The sequence below is a fragment of the Micropterus salmoides genome, unplaced genomic scaffold (genome assembly GCF_014851395.1).
Source record: "Micropterus salmoides isolate LMB-PRFRI ecotype aquatic unplaced genomic scaffold, ASM1485139v1 Ms_hic_scaffold_22, whole genome shotgun sequence".
NCBI classification, from domain to species: Eukaryota; Metazoa; Chordata; class Actinopteri; order Centrarchiformes; family Centrarchidae; genus Micropterus; species Micropterus salmoides.
The window spans coordinates 20,121,483-20,145,967 of NW_024041373.1; the positions used below are offsets into that span (position 1 = coordinate 20,121,483).

At 39.9% G+C, this 24,485-nt stretch overlaps 1 protein-coding gene across 5 annotated transcripts in view; it reads left to right on the forward strand.

Moving 5' to 3' along the window:
- Window positions 1-2,948: 2,948 nt before the first annotated feature.
- ccser2a (coiled-coil serine-rich protein 2a) overlaps window positions 2,949-24,485 on the forward strand; it is a 61,382-nt gene continuing 39,845 nt past the window's right edge. The window contains exon 1 of one of the 5 annotated variants that reach the window (XM_038736916.1): window positions 2,949-3,090. The gene's annotated coding sequence lies outside the window, so the exon portion shown is untranslated. Of the gene's footprint in view, window positions 3,504-15,075; window positions 15,097-24,485 lie in introns of those variants that run through there. The other 4 variants (XM_038736918.1, XM_038736915.1, XM_038736919.1 and 1 more) reach the window with 4 other exon arrangements.

A 24,485-nucleotide genomic window follows, 5' to 3' on the forward strand; every position in this document is an offset into this window, starting at 1 on the left:
CTCTCTCTCTCTGTCTTTTTAACATTTAAACAGACTTTGTACTTTAGACACACGCTAACACACACCCAAAGGTAAAATTTATGTGTGTAGAGGAAGGACACCTCTGAAAATATGAACTGTCAAAGGCAATAACAGGGACAAGGCTGCTCTCTAGTGGTTATGCTGGTCAATAACAGTTTCACTGTGTGCCTGTTACAGATGATATGGTAAAGGAAACAGGTATGACATGAAATGTATTTTAAATCAAACAAGTTATCTGTCGGAAGAAGGCCAGACTTTTGTGAAAACCTTCGGTTTTAAAGTTGGCTTTTTGACTTAGTTCTCTCTTTAAATATTTAATGAAACCATGCTTTAAACATTTTCCCTGAGTCACCTTGTTGTACGGAAGAAGCACTGAATATTAAATTGAGGAGAAAACACAATACAAAAAAACATGAATTAGTGAAACAAAAACATGAATAAAACAAAAATATCTTTGTGGGAATAAGCTTGTTGGCTGTTGGTGAAGTAGCATGTTTTGTTAGTGTTGTGATTTATGGTAACTTAAATCACAACAAACAGTTACAATGTATATCAGATGGTTTGATCATTAGCAAATTGGCTTGGGAATACACCAAATCACAAAATCAACCAAAATGAAAGCAGCTTTAAAGAAGGTCTTGTTTTATTATATGCCTTGACTACCTGTTAGACCACAAACAGGGGCCAATAGGGGCCCCAGTAGGATGATCCACCTCTGAATTTAGGGACAGTTTAGGTCTCAATAGGAAAGTTTTATTATTAGCCCACCCTAACTGTGAAAACCAGGATGAATTAAATCAACCTAACCTAATGTGACATGTTTTATACCACCATAACAACATCTATTCTATAAAGTCTGTAATAATAGCCTAATATATGCTTAAAATAAGGCTTTTATTAAACAACTGCAGGAGTGGAGCAAACGTATTCTTAAGAATGCATGAGTCATTCATTTGTAACACAACAGCTTTAAGGGAGTTTTGAAGCTTGTTGTGACAACATGAATTAATTCATAATAAATAAATACACCATTTTAACAGGCTACAACAACTTTTAAGCAAACCTTTCTAACAATGACACCCTTTCAAAAGGGTTTATAAGTTGCAAGTAATGGCTTTATTAATGGCTAATGAATCATTTTCATTATAATGCTTTATAGGTCAGATATAAACCATTAAAGAAAGGCTTTTGGTTGCTATACATGTTGTGCAAACTCCGTTAACTGTTTAGTTAATTATGTAGACAGTTTGACTATAGCAAATGTTTCTTTTCAAACCTGGCAATCCAAATGTTTTTCTTATTTATGGCTTTAAACTGACCTATAAAGCGTAACAGTGTTATTGACCCAAAAACCATTGGTGACACGCAGAAGTCACATGACTCGTGTCACCAATATGATGACTGAACTTGACAAAATCAAAAAATACTTGCAACTCAACTTTGGCTTTAACACCAATGACTTGTGACTTGGATGATACTTGAACTTGAGCCTTTTGACTCGAACTGACTTGATACCCTTGATACCCTCCCTAAGCCCTTTTTTAATCAAGATATAAAAAAATTGTGTGCGGGGCATCAACACTTCATTTAAATCATGAAATTATATGACATCTGTTGTGTGAAACTGTTTCTCTTCCTTTTTTTCCTGTACAGGTTTATGCTGTATTTGATAAAGTTTTTTTAAAAATTTTTTTTAGCTCCTGTTAAAACAATCTAATGGTATTAAAATGGGTGAAGAGCACATTATGACTCAAAGTTTAGGATTTGAGACTTAACTTGGGACTCTTGGTCTTTACTTGAGGCTTGACTCAGGCTTGAGTGCTAAGACTTAACTCACACTTTAAGTTAACGTATGTAAGTAGGCCTATTATCAGCAAATTTTAGTTACTCAAAAAAATTCTAACTCAAAATCAAATAATTAGAAAAAAGATACCTGATACATGATTTCCACTTGGCTGGAAAAGTATTAAAAAATGTAATGTGAAAAGTATCTGTTAGACGATTGTTGTAGAGTAAATGTCTGCCTCTGAGATGTAGGATAGTGATTGTGGCATAAAATGGAAATACTCAAGAAAAGTACAAGGACATAGTAAAATGCATCTAGTTACATGCCACCACTGCTGCTACTACTGAATAATAATAAGCACAAGATAATAATTTTAGTTCTTTGTTATCAGTACTTCCACTTGCACAGAGTACCACTCTTCAACTTTTTTCCCCCTTAAATCTTTATTGCAAAGACAGGAAAGTATAAATGGGACAGTATACACAACATTACACAAATATATAAGATACAAATAATAACAACAACTTGCCATGGGTAGTCTATATTATATAATGATATTAAAAGAGATAAGCTGACAGTTTTCACAGCCTTTTTGTTGTTGGATTTAGAAATTACATCGACATAATGCAAAACCAAATGGAGAAAAAGTACAAAGTTAGGTTTTTTACTGAATTTACATTTATGAATGTGAAATTTTGCTATTAAAATTGATAAATGTATTATTATAAAATACTTAATAAAATAAAAGCAAAATAGGCCTAACACATTCTCCCACATTAATGCAAAATCACACTTGCGGTGTGTAAATAATGCCAAAAGAAATGAAAAAAAGTTTCTGGGTGTGTCTTCAAAGAAAGAACAATTTGTATTGATGTCTCAAAATTAAATTTAACCATGTACTGATTAACAGGGTATTACAATATGTGAATCATTCTACTCTTCCTTCACCAGGTATTTCAATCCACTTTACAACTCTGCACGCTTCTCGTTATATTCTGACGTCAAATCAAGGGCTAGCAGAAAGGCTCTAGTTTACTTTCGGTGAACGGAGCTACTACAACCTACTACCAACTTGAATGAATTCTAAACATAACAGACCGCATCTAAAAAATAGTGCACAGATGTAGGCGAGCACGCACTTTGAGATAAGCGTGCAATGTCACCCTTTGAGACCCAGGTGACATCTAACGTTACACGCTCCGCCCAGCTGGAAGCGAGAGGACGATGTCGGAATGCCTCGGGAAGTCAGTCTGGACGGTACCGTGTGGTTGTTGCCTGCCGTGGTTAGTTTCTTTATAAGACTACATATTGTTTTGTATGAGGATTTCACATCACGGACATGGCCGGGTTTTGTTTACGTTGTCCCGTCGCTTCACGGACCGTCTTTTCCCGTCGGTAATGCTCGGTGTTATCAGTTGGTCGGCGTTAACACGGTGACAGTTATTAACTAACGGCTCCGTGGTACAGTAGTTTCGGGCTATTTTTAACGTTAAAGTGGAAGTACTATGGGCTAGGCATCACTTCATGAATTAATGTTAACGTTCAAAGTCTGTTTTAAACGGAAAGTGAAAGACTACGTTACCTCTACTTGGCCGCTCACTTTACAACATGTTGTTATTTACAAGACAACGAACAAGTGGGCTGTTTGCTGACCAATCTTTGGGGCTGTAAATATGTTTTTAACGGTATAATTCAGGTAAGTGCAATTATATTGTACATGTATCAGGTTACATAAGCCCTGTTGTGATTGTGAAATAATGGGAAAACAATGAACGTTCCTGTTTTAGCCATACTGGGTGCTCCATATATCCAGATTTCTCTGTTTGGGTGTGTGTGGGTACAGAACATGATAGCTACATATACTTTTTTTTAAATTAAACTAATGACAAACAACCCAAAAGAGCCTTTGAGTAGGTTGCCATTAGTTAGTCTTAATCTGTGCTGCCCAGTGAGGCAGAAGATGCCATGTTGTCCAATGACCTCCTGGAACTCCACTGAGGTGTGTGTTCCACATGCACATGTCAGGATTAAAGGGTAACTAAAGATGACTCACCATGATCCGCTCAGACAGGAGTTCAAATTTATACCATGCAGTGCAGCCTCACATATTCATATTTTTACACCACAACTGAAGTTGCTGTCAGTCAACTCTCATAACTATGTGTGTGAGTGTACCATTTTAGGCTGTGATCTATTACAGCCCCAGACAGTGCAAAGCGCCATGGCATCAACAAGCCGGCACTCACACGCAAATCCATGTGTGTGTTCCTCAAGCACCTGTTGGCATAGGTCCTGGAGCGCCACCTTGGCTGAGTGTGTTTACAATCTGATTCCCTCTAACAACAGCTGAATGTGCGCCTGCCTGCTGAAGACCCCCCAAATTGCACTTTAATATGTGAGGGTTTTTCCAGACTGTGTCTCTGTCGTCTTCCTGTCTTCATGTGCCCTAACTGTCAGAGTCAGTGTTTGTAATCTAGCTATGTGTGAAGGTCACATTATGCACATTACACGGTGCATAGTCGTCATTCCAAGACACTGTAATGCCCCTTAAGGGCAACCCTGAGGCCAACAGATAAGATGTTAGTGTGTTTACAGTCATGATGCTAAAATTGACTACTTCCAGTGTTGAGTAATATGTATGACAATGCCAGAAATTACAGACTAAGGGAGTCTGTGTAGAGCAAGGTTAGTGTGACATGAGTGGTCTGTATTCATCCTTTCCACTGTTGGTGTTGTATTTATTGTATATTGTCCTTTCTTTCTGATATCTTTACTGGAACAAACTTCTTCTGACTCTTTGACTGACTATAGTTCAAAATCAATGAGGGATCTAATAATTGGGTGCTTAAAATGTCCAAAGATTAGCTCATTCAGGATAATGCATTGTGGTTACAGTATTGTGCATGCTTTCATGAGTGTGTTGTGTGTGTTGTGGTGCAGAGCCTAGCGACTTTGACTTTCCTCTGATCCTCGCTGCCCTCTTCTCTCTCTGTTTGTGGCCTATCATTAGAGCTAAACTTAGCCACGCTTATCAGTTCTGTCATTCCCTTGGTAAGACCACAGATGTTTAAGGGCTTGGAATAGCTGAGTGTAGACACAGGATCTCAGATGCAGTGACAGGCACTTGCGGCAAAAATGCCCCTCAAAGATTAGGAAATGCCTATATGGAATAAAACAAAAAACAACTGGCTAGCAAGAATGCTAGGGGTACTCTTTACCTCATTCACTTTTTACTTTATAACCAAAGATGTACCCTTAAGGAGTAGAAATTTAAAAGGTAACGATACAAATGTTGTTTATTAATCAGTATAACATAAACAATAATATTTCAAAGTAAATTAGGAGAAAAAAAGATAATTTCTCTTCCTCTGGCAAGCCTTGCCCTTATTTGTGGTGGGTGGAGTGTAACATTAAAGTGCGTTGACATAAAAAATTTAACTTTTTGTTTAAATTTTTTATCAAGACATTTTCAATCTCCTCATTTGCTCTGGGATATGCTGCACACTTTTTTTTATACTGTTCTGTTATTTTAGATTGTAGGTTGTATACAACTTGTGTTTTCTGCTCTGTACTTTTAGGAAAGCAGTTTATTATATGGAATGGATTGAGTGCCTGGGAGTGTTTTTGTCGTGCATGTGAGTGAAGAGTCCCTCTGCTCTTTTGCTCCAAACAGTGTGTTTACACAGGTATCATTACGAACACAATGTAGGGTGGTAACAGCAGATGTTTTCTGAAATGTCAGAAATCTTTGGCTCAACATGGAATGGGCTTGTTTCATGTTTTGACTCGTCATAGTAGAAAAGGCGCAGGTGTTACTGATAATATTAACGACCGCTCTGTTTCATTCAAGTGTCAGTGCCGTGACAGTGAGCCAGCATGCACAATACCAAGACCCTGACACTGAAGTAGCTAAATGGAATTCAGCCACCATTCATTTTATTATTTATACCTGTGTCAAAAGATCTTCTGTAAAAAGGCCTATTGTTTATAGTGCTGCAGTTGTTCAATGCAGATCTGAAGCTCCTACATACCCATGGTACACCCACACAGGTGATTTCAGTTTGCCTGATTAGACCTCTTTTCCAGATGGTGTGGAACACATACTGTGCCAACTTCCAGCTCCACCCAATATCTACCTGAGCAGGCATAATGACCTGTAAGTGAAAACACCTGTGTGGGTGTGCAAGGCCTTTAAGTAGAAATGAATGAATGAGAGAAACGGGTCATTTGCACATAAGATAAAGAAGCATTTACGTCACAAATTCATTCCCTGTTATTGTCATTATTTTTCTATTGATTTCTATTGATCGCCTGCAGGGCTCAATGTTAAACGTTTTTGCAACTGGCCCCACCGGGCCAGTCGGTTTGAAACTTACTGGCCCGAAAACAATTTTTACTGGCCCTCCTTCTAAAAATTATTTATCAGTGTTACAACAAAACCAAAGACTTATAAGTTATGTTATACTGTTAACATGTTTAATCGGTTATTAAATACATCCTAAATATAAAAAAAACTAAACTAAAATGTAATCAAATGTAATTAAAATTATAAAAAATAAAAAGGTTAACAAAACAATTTACTTTTAAAACAAAATATACTAACAGACTCAAACATGAAGTGCTCTCTCTCCTGCTGACAGCCATTTAATTAAAAAAAAAAGTACACAGAGCAGCGGATACAAGTCGCCTCTATCCTGATTGACAGGTCGCCATGGTAGCAACGAATCACAAGGCAGTCCCGCCCAAAAGCATATGCTGCATTATCATCTATTTCCCCCTGAACAGGACCATAATTTACTCAATGAACATCATGCTGTTTTGAACTCATTATTAAAGTGTTTACTGAGGTAATAATTCAGCTGAGAAGCAGCGACGTTTTACTGTTATTTCTAATGGAGCCGGACTTCTTTTTGCAACCAGCGGACTTGCGCCCTGCTGGCCGTTAGAGAGAATGCAGTTTTTGTTTTGTTTTGTTTTTTTAAACCTGTCCTGCCCAGCAGCCTGGTATAGAGTATGATGAGCTGGATACCATATTGTGCCAGACAGATTTTACTTTAAGAAGAGAGTATTAATATACTTCTTTGTCTGTTTTATTATTTATTTAATTATGTATTGATTTGTCACCGGGCCGGACAGGGGGGCAGACATGGGGATGGGGGGGCACAAACAGAAATCACAGAGAAAGGACAAGACCTGTAAGAGAAGGGGGATAGAAGGTGTGGACAACAGGGAAAAGCAGAGGGAAAAACCAATTGCAGAAAGCAATGATACCTGCAATAGAACAGAGATGGGGGCTTGGGGAGGAGAAAAACAACAACAAACAAACAAACAATAAAAATAATAATAGTAAAAGACATCCAGCCGAACAGCAGCAATAAACAGCTGACATAGTATGACAACTAAGGGAAAAGAAAACAAGAATCACACACACTAAATAAGCAACACAGCACAGCCACGAGAGCTGGAATAATAACAATTAATTTAAATAAGTAACTGAAAGAAAAGCATCAGGAATAATTCTACCAGGGACAACCTAAATTTGTTTGTGTCTATGTGTGAGTCTGTGTACGTGTGGGTGAATGTGCCTGTGTGTGTGTGTGTGTGTGTGTGCACATAAGCCTGTTAAAGAATGTAGTTGTTAGTGAGAGTGGGACGCCACAACTGTGCCACACCTACCCCAGCAACAGGCAGGTAAGAACCCCAGTAGCCAATAGGGGTGGGAGAAAGTAAAAAAAAAAAGTAATAAAAAAAAATAATAATAATAACGACCATCCAAATGCCAGTTGACAACGCAATGCCGCGGAACCACCCAGCACCCCACCGCCGCGCAGCGAACAACCAAAACGCCCAAATGCCACACAATCATCAACATAAATGCACAAGTGACGAGCCCAACGCGTGCACTGCGCGAGTACGGCGCCAACCAATGCCCGGCAGCCCCCCGCGAATCCCGCGTGTGAGGTCAGGCAAACGAGAGAGAGCGAGTGGCAGAACGACAGCGAAAGCCAGCGGAGAGAAAATGCAGTCTTAAGTTCCGTCTGCATGGTTTCACTTTCAGACCCAGAGGTTGCCGCTTGATTGAGATTTACGGTGGCCCTGAGAGGCCAACACATTGCAACTTAAGAAAACACATTCAAATTCATCACAACACATTAAGACAACACAACGGAAGTGTTTCCAGGGGACCCTTTTAAGTGATGCACACAGCTAGCTTGTTTTGGTTGAACCTGTAACCTGCAGTGCGTTGGCCTCTCAGGGCCACCGTAGGGATTAGATAATAACATTTGACAACCACTCGTCACGTAACTACAAATCTGAATTGGACAGCGGTGCGCGCCATGAGCTGCAAAGCAACTGCAGAATGTTGAGTTTGATTTTTTTTTTTATATATACTAATGTTTTTTGCGGGCCAGTGCAAAACTCACTGGTTGGGTCCCAACGTTACTTTTTACTGGGCCCGGGCCACCGTTATTGTCGAGCCCTGCGATGTTTGAACTGTATGGTATTCCAGCATCTCAGGGTGTCAAATACAGACGCTTTGAGAATGCCTGACAAAGTCAGTATTTGACGCTCAAGGTACCTTTCAGGATATGTATGAGACACCCTGGGCTTTCAAGTAACTCCAATGTAACTCATCTGCCATCATGTAATGTACTTATTTCAACCCAAAATATGATGTTTTTCTAAACCTAACCATGTAGTTTTGTTGCCTAAACCTAACCAAAACTTATATCTTTTCCTAAGCCTAAGTAAAACCATGATCTTTTCCTAAACCTAACAAAGTAGTTTTGTTGCTTTAACTTAACCAGACCCAGAGGCCTGTACCACAGCAGGATTTGAGCTTATCCAGGTAACTTTGGGGTTAACCCTGGGTTTTCAGTACCACGAAGGTAGTTCACTTCTTACGGAGGTAGATCGCCATGGCAACTTATGCTGAACGGCTAACCTGCTTCGGAGCAGGTTATGTTCCAGATAAGAGATCAAATCTATGAAAACGCCGCCTACTAACCAAACAGCACTCTTGGAAAATGACATCACTATCTGTAGGAAATCCCACAGACTGTTTTATAGACGGCTTTATGTTTGCTGCGGTGATACGGAGAAACTCTTGTAGGCTATAGCAATATCATCCTACAGAGACTGATTAAAAGCGTTAGTCTATTGTTGCCTACATGTTTTTACAGTAGGCTAAGCCTACTTACTGCTTTGAAATGTGTTTAATAGCCTATTTTTTATTTGCTCCCAGTCCGTTTCACACAGCCTGCCGCAGCCGTTAAAATAAAGGGGTTTCATTCTTCTTATGTGACTCTGAATATTAGGCCTATGAGCAGTTTGAGAAATTGAAATACTAAATTTTAATATGAACATAGGCTATGTAGCCTATTTTAGGTTAGTATAGCCTACTACAGAGACTGTAGTCATGTTCCACCCTACCTTTTGCGATGCAGGCGCGCGATGAGGTGAGTTTTCAGTAGCTTAAATGTTGAGATTCAGTCTTTCAACCACTATTTGAGCACATTTTATGGCATGAATGGATTTTCGTTTCATTGCTTTATGAAGTTAATTTAGAACAATGTTTGGAACATAATCTAATTTTTGAAGTGACGAGAAGTTTTTAAAGTGAGGTGGAATACCACTTCTTCAGTGCCCGAGTATTTTAATGTAGAAACGCCGACACACAGCCAAGCTGAAAGAATAAGGCTGATGTTTTCATACAGCTGATAAGAACACATCAAATCAACATATTACTATAGACTACGCCTGTTCATTTAGGCATTGACACTGTCAGCAAATTTCTGTCTCCCTGCATGTGTCAGCTGCAGCTGTGCTACTTAGAGGCCTATGTCGTATTTCTGTAGTGTTAGCCTACAATTTGCTCGTTTGTAAAATATGACACTGATGCCAGAGGACTTGTTCATGTCTGCGATTGGTTATCTACTGCTAGCACCGCCTCTTTTATGTGAAAGCGCTCACAGCTGGAAGGGGAAACCCTGGGTTGAATTACCGAGCTGATAACCAGCTTCATGGTACCACTTATCTCGACCACAATTGTTAGGGTTAGTTAAGCCAGATAACTGAAAGATATCCTGGGTATGTTGAACTCGCTTCGTGGTACAGGCCCCATGATCTTTTCCTAACCCTAACCAAAACCGTGATCTTTTTTTAAATCCAAAGGCGTTTTATACGGACTCTGAAGGGTTTCTTGTGGGTCATGGCAGGCTTTCATAAAGCGTCTGTATTTGACACCCTGAGATGAAAATGTGTTGGATATTCCTATATTGAGAGCAGAAGCATGGCAAATTCAGTATGCCTTACCAGGTTTTCGTGCTTCCAGTATATCAGCTCTCATTGTGGGTGGCTCATATCAATTTATGTGACCGATATATTTAGAATATGCCCCTGCTTCTTCCAGTTCTTTTTCTCATTAGCTTCTGGTAATGTAAATGCATTGAGCTTGCACAACATCAGGTCTCAGGGTCACTCTCCTTAAAGCCTTCACATCTCATTCAGTAATCCTTCAAGGCTTTTGAGTCATGTGATGTTATAGCGTCTTGAATGTCCTTGGGATAAGACATAGGACAGCGAATGCTGGAGACTGAGCTGTGGTTTGAGGGTGAAAGTTTGCTTCACTCTCACTCACAATTTGTGACCTGCTGTAATCTGCACAAATCTGTGGATCAAAATAGAAGTTTTTCTCAGACATGATGGCTTGTTTCCAGAGCACTGCCCAGTTAATAAAATGTGTTAAGTTTCTTGTGTTACTGAACCAGTTTCATTTGGCACATTGCCTCTTTTTGGTCACTCAGTACTGCCATATCAGTGTCACACCTAAATTGCCATTTCACACAGAATAACATGATATTTCTTGTAACACCAGTAAAGTTAAAGCCCTGGATCTGATGGCTGAGGTGTAGTCACATCCCACTGAAAGGAAAAAACAAATGCTGTCCCAAATGTCAGTCAAGTGCAGAGTGACCTGCACAGACGTGAAGTTGATATTCAAATACTTTGTTTGCATGGCAGGCTCAACTGTAGCCTCTAACATCAACGCACAACTTCATGGACTTGATTGCGTAATGGTGCTTTTCTGTGTTCAAAACAATTTATACAGCAGGGGTATTATCCTCATCCACCACCAATGAGTTTTCAGTCAGTTTATCCCAGAAAGCTCCTGAGGTAAAAAGAAAGGTTACACTATTGTCTAGTTTCATCAGTTGACCTAATAGCTCTAAAGCCTGTGAAAAATTGGTCACAAAGGCATGGCATTTGTTGGATGTGTACCACCAACTGTGGCCTTATTTGATGTGAGGAGGACTTGTTCACCCTGGCCTCATGTAAAACTGTTTGATTGTTACTGTACAAAAATGTGCTGCATAAGGAAATAGTGGTTATTGTGGTAATTTTTGTTAAGAGAGACTGAGAGCGTGAATGAAGAGAAAAGAGGGACAGGAAAAGAGGGAAGTTTGGTAGAGGGGAAGTTGACCTAATACCAGTGTATTGTCCATTCACAGAGGATAAATCCACTAGGAACATGATCTATTAAAAGCTTTTTGTGTTTCATACTCGGGTCATTAACCCAGACTCTATGTCATCAAATGCATTAGGTTTCTTCTTTTACAGCCTCCAATCTCTCAACACATGACAGGCCTGTGTTTTACATTGTAAAATTTGGCGATAAGAAATGAGAGAGTTAACATAGGTTACATTTGAACAAATTCCTAGTAAGCAGTACGGATGGTAGATAAGCTAGAGTTGTTTCAAATGAACTCACTTTAGTGCCGTTGATACAGCAGAGAAAGTGATGTCATTGCTCTGGTATCAAAGAGAAGCTTGGGTGAAGGCAGGCAGTAGCTGAAATGGCCTAAACTCTGCACGTTACCCCGAGTCCTAGTTATCGTTTGAGAAAACATGCTTATAAAGGATTTATCTTTTTCTTAAGGGGGCTGTCAGGACACTGCATTACATGTGCCTGTACTTTTTATGATAAAATGATTCATAAAAATGTTTGCTTCATAAAAAAGCATCTGACATCATACAGAGAAATAAAAGTGCAATCTTAGTAACAGATCATAAAATATTCTTTCACACATCTACTTTCCCAGTGACAGGGTGGAGCCTTCACAGTCATGTTATTTGTGCATTCTTTGTTGACAAGGTTAGATCACAGTGTTCACCATGGAATATTGTGAGCTGAAACCAAGACTGTATGCATAATTATAGAGAAAAATTATCTGATTTGATAGCATAATGGAAATTTCACATTATTTTCACATTTTTTGTTTGAACAACATACAAAAAAAAACCTCAATCCTCAATTTAATCAGTTTATAATGAACACATTGTTACAAGACTAGGTGATTGGAAGCCAGCTAAATAACATAAAACAGACTTTATGTCTTATGGTTGTTGTAATGGTTTCTTTTTTATATTACATTGAATCAAATGACTGAAGGTATGTGCAACTCTCCATTTTCAACTTACATTTATGGTTTTCTGAACCAACAACCTAATAACCCAGCTCATGAGCTTACACCAAATCATTCTTTTCTGTCCTGTCCAGCATAAAATAGCTAAAAGCTGAAGAAAGGAATGATTGGCAAAGAAAGTTGAACATGTAGGAAGCCAAAGAGACTAGATATCTCAGGAGTTGGTAGGTTACACCTGGGCTAAAATGTTGGAGAATATTGGACATTTGACAAAAATTCAGAAAGAGGACATCGATAGGAAGTCCATTGTGCTCTCTTTCTGTTGCATGTTTAAAACTGTTAACACAGTGTTTCCCACAGGATTTTGTGAGGCTATGGTGGGTGGACATCAACCCTCTAGGGGGGTCCAGGGGCATGCCCCCCCGGGAACAAAATTTGTACATTTTAAAGTTAAGTGTATTAATTTGGTGCACTTTAAAAGCAAAATAAAGAGGCTAGATCTATGAAGAACTTTGCAATTGTGTTAACAATTTTGTGCCCTAGTGAACAATTTGATCATAAACACACTGCATATATGCAGTGATGAAACAGCAAAAAAAGGACACATGTAACATGTTAAATACTTCCTGTAAATATTATCCAATTAATCTTATTTCCATGCTGTACGTTGTGTTAACACCTTATTTTGAAAACCGGACTTTATCACATGTGCATCCTCCATCCTCGTGCTACATTCACCAAGCGCAATTTGATAAATTATATTGTGTGCTCACATTGCGTAAAATTAAAACTTTGTAAAGTGAGAAAATGAATTAACCCTGCCTGTCAGCTCGCTCTGCTTCTTCAGTGGGCCGCCATAGTCTCGTTAATTAATGGGAAACACAAAAATTTTTTTGACTTGTTAACTGGAACGCCGTCAACAAGGGTGTGACGTCATTCCCAGCTCTGACCTAAATGGAACGCAGTGTAAGCTAAAAGCTGGTTGGGTTTCTCTTTCTGCCCACTAGTTACAAAGTGAAAATCAAAATTATTATTATTCTGAAATGTTTGGCCTTCCTATTTTGGATAATGTTAACGCTTACAAATCATTTGGCACTATTTTGTTTGACCGTTTCTTGAACTCCCTGTTTTTATTGCATTTTATGTATATTATGTTCTTCTAAAATGTTTTGTTATGATTTGCTTGTATGATATTGTACCTTTTAACTCTTTTAACTGAAAGGCGCATAGCGAAATAAAGTAACCCTCGGTTTGCTGTCCGCCCTGGTTTCGTCTACCATCTACATAAACGACTCTAATGACACCGCTGACAGTGATTGACACCTGTGCTGTTGCCTGGTGACGCTTACTGGCCTTTCGAGCCCTTGTGGCCAATCAGACGGTGAAAATTAAATTGGGCTGTCAAATGCACTGCAGACTTCTCACGGTCTGGTTCGAGTGAAGGTCATGTATGGGAGAAGGAAGGAACAGGTGTTGGTAGGTCACACCAGGGCTAACCTACACAGATTATCACATGTCATGTCATACGCAAACATTAAAAATGATGAATGATAAAGCAGAAGAGAGCAGTGGTGTTAGGAGAACTGTGATTGTGGTGATTGAAGTGTGGACATCTGGACTGCTATAACAATGAAGGCAATTAGATTTATAAAAGTCCAGCCAACACTTCTACTGCTCAGCATCACACCTCATTTTTACAGATGAGTCAGGATGAATTATGAGGACTATTTGAGGGTCTTTCTGTGTCGTGACTGGTCAGTAGTATGACTGATTTTGGTTCAGACTTTCCTTGTTACTGTCTTGGTTCTGTACATATATATCTCAAATTAATGTAGCACCACCACCATTCAAAGTCGTGTTAGAAAATGTTTCCAGTCTAGAATTAACTGTCAAAAAAGTCTGTTTTGAAGAACACAGATTAAGATTGATGCTTGTTAATAGAAGCATAACAGGCAGTAGTACTGAGAAACCCTGCGTTTTAGCCTTTATTTTGTTTGTGCTGATGTGGTTTGGATCAGACTCCATGCTGTGATTTATCAAGCCATGTGACACTTATAAACAGAAGATAATGAGGAACTGGCAATGCTTGTATGGTTTTACTGCTGGCAACAGAAAACGGTTGACTGAGTGGAACCGGTATGTTGTCAACCATGAAATGAGTAAGGGAAATTTCATTCACACTGAATCTTTACGAGAACCACAACTAATTCCTTTTCATGTGTAGCTGAGTACTAGGCAGGATGTGTTTTCCTTCGTTATCCCCTCTGGTGATCTCATGACATAGGGCAGCAGCGTGCACATGGAAAATCGCTACTCTTAACTTGTAGATACATTTTCTAGTGTTGGGAGGATTATGTGGCTAGAATTTGTACCATGTTATGGTTAAATGATCAGATTTTTCCTGCTACAAATAATCTTTTTTGCACTGGAAATTAGTCTTTTCTTATTTCAGTGATTTCTTCCCCTCCCCTTTCCTCTCACAGCATACTGAGTGGGGCTCCTGAAAGATGCACTCAAGATACAATCAAATATTAAACACACCCATAAAGGGTTGTCTGTTGTCTCCACCCATTCACCCATTGCCACACACGTCACATTACACACACACACACACACACACACACACACACACACACACACACACATACATTCAAGAAGAGAGCCAGGCAGCAGACAGATCAACCTCTGAAGAGTGTCTTCCTCTTCCTGTGCTCTACTCTCTTTTGGGCGCTATTTTACTTTCAGTTTAAATGATGGAGGATGAAAAGTGCAGAGTGACTCGGCAGGATGTAGCTCTTATCTTAATGATTGACTCTGGGATAAAAATGATTGGACGAGTCAACAAAAGTTCACTGAGTTAAGGTAATATTTTCTAATATACTTTTCTGTGGATGGGTTTATGTGACCTGATTTGCCTGTACATATTTGTGCTGAGTACAACATGCAATGTGTACGTAGTTAATGTAGCGAGTTGCCACACCTTAGCTTTCTCCACTTCTCCCTACTCACCATTTCATCTGCTGGTCATTTGATCTACCATGTTTAGTATACAGCATTACCAAACCCACTATGCAGTCTCATTGGGTTAGCCTTTCTAAGCATCAGTGCAGCTCAGCCCAGTATTGCTTTCACTCAGTACACATTAGCGTAGCGTCAGTGTTGCTTTCATTCCTGTCTCATTCTATTAGCCTGCTCTAATGGCACTCTGATAATCTCTTCAGGGAGAGAGCTATGGCCCTACCTCTGCCCTGTCCAGATGACTAGCCTTGTTATTACTCCTCTAAGAAACTGGACTCAATATATGTAAACAAAGCTGGGCTTTAGTTAAGATTCAGTAGGAGGTGAGAAAGTAATTATCAGGTTTAATTATCAGGTTATATGTATTATGTCTATATTCTCAGATCAGATACTTAACCCTTGTATTTGGTGAGGGACTTCACTGTATGACAAGAGGGAAACCACTTTGTGATAGTGGTTATGGGTGTGTCTCGGGTGGTCCATTACCTTTGAAACAAATATCTTGTTTCAGGGTAGAGCCAGCTGGATGATGTACTAGGCTCTTCAGATGTTATCCATCCATATACTTGATTTTGTTCATCACTATAAAAGACTGATTTACCTAGATGGACAGACAGGGACATACAGAGGAGTTGCAAGATCATGCCAAGAACAAACCAGTGCCTGAAGAGTTTTTCTTGCTCACTCATCCATCCTTCCTGTCCACCCCTCCGCATTTTCCCAACTGTATCTTCGTTTCATCAGTTCTCTTTGCTATGTAGCTTAAGCACAGTCCATGTGGACTTGAATTGCTCAGATATGATTTTTTTATTCAAAAGACAAAGAATGTTGCTTTTTAAGTCATTCTGAAGCTTATTTTTTATTTGCATTTTTAATTTCTGCAGTTACAAACACTGCTGTGTTTAGTAATTTATTCTGAAATTGTAAGTATAAGCTATCAATTACTCTACACAGTAAATAGTTCATAGTCCACAGCAAAACTACCACTGACTATTTCAGTCTATTTGTTGCTTTAGCCCCCTCATAAATGTGTCTGAATTTAAATCTGTTTATTGCAGACGCAGAAAGCTTGTAATATCTGAGCTGTAAAACACAACAGTGATTTTTTTGCAAGTAATCCTGAGGCCCAAGAGAAAAACCAAGTGAGCCGGGAGAAGTATTTTCGGACACGAGTCACCCTACCGCTGAGTTAGATGGAACTATCTGTCGATGAATAGCAGGAGAGCTGGGGTGCTTGAACTGTGAGTTGATGAGCTGATTGTAGACAGGTGTGGAGATGAGCCAGGTGCCGGGAGAGGTAAACTGCGCACATAACACATACACACACATGCCCACACAGACAAAAAGTGGGGAGGAGACAGAGAAAACAAGGGAACACAGGAGCCATAGACAGTATAATTAATGGACGATGCCACTGTGCGGGTTTGAATGGAAAGCATTGAAGCCAATATTGGTCCTATGTAGTAGCAAGATTGCGCAGCACAAGACGTAGAACGCAGTTTTATGATGTAGAGCAACGGCGGAAACACAGTAATTCTGGTAGCTGTATGGCTGCACCATGCTGGGCCACCAAAAACTTTGATTGTGTTATTAGCCCACCAACAAGGCTCACTTATTAAACACCAATGTAATGTTACTTATTGCTGAATAGGTTGTTTAGATTGCCCAAGAGCTTCTTATCTAAACAATACGGTTACATCTCTCATGTGTGACGGCATGTTGCACGGTTGTGACGTAGGTTTTGGGTCTACATGGAACTTTGGTCGGGTTCACTGTTCCAACTCTCGCTTACTCTGGAGTTATGGCTGGAGCCATGACAGTTGGACCAAATCTAAGGGATCAAGTCTTTCAAAGTTGATGTCCTTACAGCAGTAATATACAGTATACATAATCAACAGCTGGTCGACAGTACTGCCAATGAGCGACTTATGGTGTAGGCCTTCTTTTTAAGATACTATAGGAAAAGGGGATTGTTTTTAAGTCATTTTTACTCTACGCCTTTCACTGGGATTTCCAATAAAAGTCTCCCCTTATCACTCTTTCAAAATTGAATGAAGGAGAGGTAAGAGGAAAGATGGATAGTCAGACACGCTGCTATGTTGAGAGATGGTGCTGAGGCTTTGCAATGATAGGGAACTATGAGCACTGGGAGGTGGGGACAGACCGGCTGTGTGTAGTAGATCACCTCCATTCATGCGTAGCCCCAATGACCCAATAGATCATAGCCCTCGGGCTGTCGCATCCTATCAGCATCCATCCTGTTACTCTCAAAGAATGCATCTCTGTAGTGTGTGTGTCCATGTGCAATTCAAAAGTGAAAGCTTTGCCAGAAGAGTAATGAATGACCCTGGTCTTGCAGATTTGATTTTTCAGCCTCCCTGCATTTCTGCCAGGTGCTTTCTGCCTGGCTGCCCTTTGAGTCGGAAATGAAGTAAGGCCAAATAGACCCACTGGCAGACAGACAGGAAGCTCCAATTCCCTGTACGGGAGAGAGTAAGAAAAGATGTCATCTCACTTTCCTGCTCATTTCACACAGTGATGCACAGCTGAGATGCTAATATGCAGGTCTAGCAGACGATCCCACTGTGGGAAAAGTCTGCCTGAAGTCTTGTCTCACTGTTTCTCCTATTCTAACTCTATAAAATCTACTAACTCGTGAGGTTTTGGGACATCGAGACAGCGCTCTTCTTTGCTGTTGACCAGTTCTTAGTACTGTGAAGAATTCAGACCGGAAAACAAGGATAAACTTAATTAATTAAACTATCTATGTAGACCTCGATGTCAAACCAGGTTAAAATGAGATCAGCAGCCCTCAGGCTTGTTAGAGGGTTTCTCTTGTCATTGCAGTGTACACAATTTGCTGTCTATAAAATATTATGTTTTCATTATTGAAGTATGAGTACAACCCTGACTTAAGTTGGACGGTGTCTTCCTGGACTGTTTACATTATTTATCCCTTCACAGCATCAAGGTTTCATGTGTTGTTCAAATGCAGTGCTGAGCCACAGAAGGCAGTTGCTGGCTTGGTTAATATGGTGTTTAGTGCAGACCTTGTGCTTGATGTTAGTGAAGCTCTGAAAAATTTGTTTACAGTACTGTACTCTGGGGGGAGGGGCAGGCTTTCAGATATGAGCGTTTGACAGATGGCCGGCACGGTTTACTGCCCTACCTCTTGAATGTGTGTCAGTCAGTTAGGATTTTGTTGTTTATTTGTGATTCTCTTCGATGACCTGTGTCTTTGTACTGGTATTGGGAATTAGCCGGTTATCAAACATATTGTGTCTATAGCACAGAGTAACAGAAGCAGGTCATTTACTGTCATGTGGCACACATCACTTGGAGAAAACATTTACTCATTCAAATAAACAAGTTTTAATTTAGGTAAAGTGCTTGTATGGTTGTTTATGTTAAGAACAATTATACACTGATGTGTGTGGCAAGCAAAATACATTTTTGCAAACAAATTTGTTTATACTCAGCAATGTAAGGTCATTTAAAGCAGCATTGTTTTTGGCATTGGTTCCAAAATGTGGGTATTGTATAGGCAACAGTATTGAAAAATAGATAACAGGCAATACCAAGCTTCAGACCTGTGTGTGATGATGCGACATTAGTAGGCTAAAGATGTATTATTTATAGTTGAATACAGTTGCACTCTACCATTTTTTTGCTTAAATGTAGAAGAAGTCATTGTCATTTATAAATGTTAATATAATATTTTGAGATCGAATGACATCTCTCTTGTCTACCAATCAGTTAATTACATTTTTTTTAAACTTCTTTTCATGATCATACTAGTTGAATTATTTTAGAGCACCTGCTAAATCAGTGAGCCTTCCATAGTTCTCTTCTTACTTGCTGTTGCAGTAAATACAAATTTGAGACGTCTATTATCTCTCTCTATATGCATCAGTCCAATAATTATAACAAAAACTTTAACATGACAAAAATTAAAGCTGTGGATGTGGGATCTCTTAAAGGTGACTTAAAACAAACTTAAATAAAGAACATGAGCACTGCAGACAGCTATCTTCCAGTGGCTGGGTGAGGGGTGATATGACCCAGATGAATGGAACATTTGCCACAGCAGTGTGTGGATTTGCTGCTATGTAATAGTGATCTGCCACGCTGGATATGAATGAAATTTGAGAGGTTCTGGTGCCATTGACAATGGCGAAAAACCCTAATCTAATTGCTACCCATTAAACACACATAGACACACACAGTCACCACCCCCTCCCTGAGGGCAAAGAGGCTTTGGTTGCCCTGCCTGCACATGCTGACCTGATTTTGTGTGTGTAACTGTGTGTTTTTGTGTTCGTACCCATGTGTGTTTATGAATCAGATTAGGATGGTGGCATAGCCAGACACTCCTGTGGTAGTGGCGAGTGTGTCTCTTTGATTGTAGACACGTGTGTTTGTGCATGGGAATGTGGGGCAGTGTGGTATGGAGTTTTTTTCCAGAATAGGAGACCCACATTGTGGCACAAACCCCCCACCCCTACTCCTTTGAAAGTTGAGTGGTTTATTGCTCCAGTAGCTGCTTTTGTGTCTTTGTGCCAGTTTGTCAAGTGATCCACTCACATGAGAGAAACTGCTTGATCTACTGTGAAGTAGCAATACATCAGACATTTCTGTGATTTGATATTTGTGAACATTAATATTATTTGATGCAACAATAGGTAGATTTCTGTTGGAGTTAAGTTGGCAAACTGATTTGCTTCCTCAAGCAGATTGGTCACTTTCTGCTAACTGCACCAGCCATCTGGATCTTAGTAACCTTTCTGTTCATACTCTTCCAGCACAGACAGATGGATGATACACACAGGTGCACCACCAACACATGTACACTTGTCACATGGCTGATTCGAACAGAATTAATCTAACAATGAGTGAAAGGAAATAGCACTGTGTTCTCCCTCTGTTGGTTTTACATGCTGTACATCCTCCATTCACTGTTCACAGTATGCTGGCCACCTTCCCAGCACCCATTTCCCGTTGTCCCGCAGCCCAAGCGTTGTCTATCTGTTTGCCCATTCTTTTGTTAGCCAGGCGTGTTGGCGCCATATCCTCCAAAATCAGTGCCTGCTACAGGTCATTTCATGTGTGAAACTCTTTGAAAACATGAAAAGTCATTATTAATTATAACTTCTCAACTTTTTTTTACCATTTAATGTTGGGAGATTTTATGCAACAATTAGCTGGTTTTAAACAGATCATAACAAGCACACAGTGTTTGCTGCACTGGATTTAGTGTTGTGTTTACTTTAAGCTTTGAATGGAATGACAAGTGGTTACACTTACTTACAGTAAGGAAGAGACATTGGATTTTACCATGTGTAGTTGAAATTTGTGGCTATTAAGCTGTGTAACAGTTGCATAAAGACAGAGCCTCATTTAGCTGGCAGACCTGCCGTGACAAAGTCTCAAGTCACCCCTTAAGCTTGCCAGATTAATCCCTAAAGCTCCTCACAGTCAGCGATCTTTGAAAAGGAGACAGACATGCAACTACTGCAGCAGGTGGACAGGACTACCCCAATATTATCAGTGTTTATGATTACAGATAATTAGAATAAAATTACAAATAAGGGTATATGTTTTACGTGTGTGTCCTTGTGTTTCTCAAGTAACATTTAACTTTCATTACAATGGCATTAGTATTATTGAAATATAGGAAATAGCAGTAATATAGGAAATAGTAGCCTATTAGTCATGCCTCTATCTCTCCTCCCATTTCCTGTCCTGTACCTCAGTCTGTCCAATTAAAGGTGAAAGATGCTCAAAAATGATCTTTAATATCTGTGAAAAACAAAAAAGGATGAGACAATTTACAGTACATTTGGACAGTACAGCACAGTTTCAACCAAACAGCATAGTCAAAGTGTTTACTTGTGTATTATGGATAGAGTGATGAGTAATTAGTAGGGGTGTGACAAGAGAAGACTAGATTCGAAATTGGGTTCAGGAGATCGAGACAAGATTTTAACACTATTCTACCTTTAATGGTAAATTATATGAAAAGTATTAAACACTTTATTTCCTGCATTATGATGATTTTTTTTGTAAAGAGAAAACATAATTCAGTTGGCAGGTGACAGTTCAAAATTCATAGCCTAACTGTAACAAAATATAATGCAGTGCAGCTCTCAGTCATTCTATTTTGCTTTCAAATCTGTTTCCCCTGTAGATCAACTTTTCTCCTGTAATATCATCCCTGCTGAATCATGATTTAGTCTTCCCTCCTCTTCTGTGTCTTTCTTTGGGGAAGTAACCAGGGGTGTTTCCAGGACCTTAAATGATCTTTGTTGGGAGTGTCTCGTGTGCAGTTCCTAGGTAAGGACTGCTAGACAATCAGAAGCAGAGAAGGGCGGGTCAGTGAGAAGCAAACGCGCCTTCGGTTCAGCTGTAGGCTACATGTTGCCAACCAGCTTGGCAACATAGACTGGAGCAAGAGTTTCAGAGTGGTGAGTTATTAATCTGTAACAAAGGTATCTTTCATCGATAACGTTTTAACTGAGCGCTGTCTCTACATCACAGTAACAACTTTATGTCCATTGACTGCCTGGAAGGTAGCTAGTGTTTGGAAGGGAGAGGAGAGGTGTGTGCTGCAGCTCAGTGTTTTTCCACCGGTGTTTTTGAGGGCGTGTCGGAGTAGCCGCTTGATGAGCGATATATGAGGCGCATTTAGCTTTCTTCCTTGTGTCGTCACAAGGATGAAAGGGAAGCGGCTGAACTACAAACGAGCTGTTTTAAAGCAATTCAGAGCAGTGTTTTCTGTGGGAGATGGTAACTACCTTTGAGCTGGACTTTGGGCTTTTTCACTTTGCAAACCTATTAGATGCACAAAAAAGGTATTTAACTCAAAAAATACCACCTCTTTAACTAGACACTGACTGGCAACATCTAAATGTTTTGATTAGAATTTTGCTAGGGACATATCAGTAGTTACTGAGAAGCCCTGAAACTGTGAGCAATGCTCTCTCTGTTTCTCTCTCTCTAAATGCAGGCATGCTGAGTAACGGTGGGTGGGTGGGGGGGTCACGTTAAGTGAACTTGAAACAAAATGTAGCAATATTATTATGTAGCATGGCTAAATTAGTTATGAATTTTAATAAATTTATGAGAATTAATACCCGATTATGAATTTGAATATTCATAAAATCAAAAAAATATTCCTCGTTTCAGGGCACCACCGGAGTTGTTATAATCCTAGAGTCTCTGGACCTCTAGGTAGCTTTTAATAATTATACCATTATTACTAGTGATCAGTTAGTTAACAATCTAATCTAATCTAATTATCTTAACTCAATCACTCAGTCTCATATCTAAAGGGTGAATTCTCTTGGCAGGGACGTGGAAATAGGCAACACACACAGTTTCCTGATTACAGTGAATTTATTAATAACTAAAGTTAACTAAAGCGATATAAACGGGTGGTTAAATACAGGGAAAATAAACAATGGCTGAACAGTGAGAAATGGATTTGATTGTGGGAAGCATTTGACTCATACGGCAGAGGAGAAGTAATGAAAGTAAGCTATGAGTTTAGGAGTTAAAGGAAATATTAACATTACGGGACATCCCTTACCACAGAATGTTTGTTAGGTCTTACGGCTTGTCCACGGCCTGCTTTGGCCTGTTGCACGGGTCCCACGGTAGCTGCCCAATCCTTGCTTTTTGCTAGGGATTCTCCGGGGTTCTGCGTGTCTGAAGAAAACGCCGTCCTCCGTCTGGCAATTCGGCTGTTTTCAGGTTTTCTTTGTTGCCGCTGGCAAGACCACGTGGCTCGGTCTGACATCGGTGACGTTGGCTCGATGAACAAGCTTAAAAGGGAACTTGGTCGTTCCTGAATTAGTCCAGTGTAACTTAACGGACTGATAACTTTAACAAAACAAAAGAAATGTCGCGGCACTTCGCGTGTGTAGCTTCAAGCGAACAAAGGCCTGTTGCGCTGGTAGAACTCTTAGGGCGTTGCCTGGAGAGGAACGCTGGACGCGTGCCGAAGCGTCAAGAGAGCAGAGCGGAAGATCAGGTCACGAGGGGAGGAGAAGAGCAGAGAGCGCGAACGATGTCGTGTGTTGCTCTTTTGTTGCCTGGGGCGTGGTTTCCCAGAGGGCGTTTCAGGTTTCCCGAGGGACTGCCTTTCTAAACTTTAATATCCAAAAGAAAAGAAATCTATTTGCGCGTATTATAATCAAATATTTTCCACAATCAAACCTCAATGGTCAAACGGTTGTACCGTTCTAAGTTAAGCATTTGGTAACAGGAAAACAATTGTCACATTATTGGTCAGGATAAGTGGGTGACTTATTTCGTCCACTTGGGGGAGCTCAGGTTACATGAGGAAAGCTTAGATTAACCCAGTTTTGATAAGCTGTTCAGGAAAATGCTAATCGCTGGTTAGCTTCCCTTTTGTCAGTTTAACAGTCAGTCACCGCGTTATCAGCTTCGGAATTAAAAAGGTGCCAGTTTTATGGTCAGGGATAGCACTTAGAGAAAGAAACTTTTCCACCCCCTTCCGTTGGGGTCTCTTCAGCAGTCTGTTGAAAGTTGATCTTTAACCCCCCTGCTCCTCTCTGGGAGAGGAACGGAGGGATTTCGACTAGTTCCAAATTTATTTAACACAGGCTGCACAGGCTGTATTATAAAGATTATTGCATACTAATGCGGAAAATATTTGATGTTGTCGTTGAGTTACATTCGGGGCTACAGTCAAACATCCGGGGCTAAAGCCCCTGAAAATTTACCTGGCGACGCAGATGGAAGTAACCTCTTAAAATGTGCATGTGGCACCTTTTCACCTCAATGATTAATTATTTAATTTTTATTCAGTTATAAACTCCTGGACTTTAACTGGCCGAAATCTCACCACAAATCCACACATGTTAACTTCAGCAGCTCTGATAAAGTGCAGCTCACCGTCCCAAACAGAGGAAAGTTATACTTCAGTTTTTAGATGTTTATGTTGCAAAACTCTACCAGCTATGTTACCATTTGTCACAGCTGTCTGGACTCACAGCGCGAGCGGTGTGGTTGATTAAAATCAGGGCGTACGCCGGAGTGGCATCAACTAGGCCAAGTTGATCAGCTTTGCGAGATCTTATCAGTTATACATTTGTATTTCAAAAGAAAATTAATGTGTGGCTTGACAGCATGTGAAAAATGTCAATTGTGTCAATTGAGTCTTGCAAGACAGCTTTTTACCTGACGAGAAATCTCGTCACAATTTAATC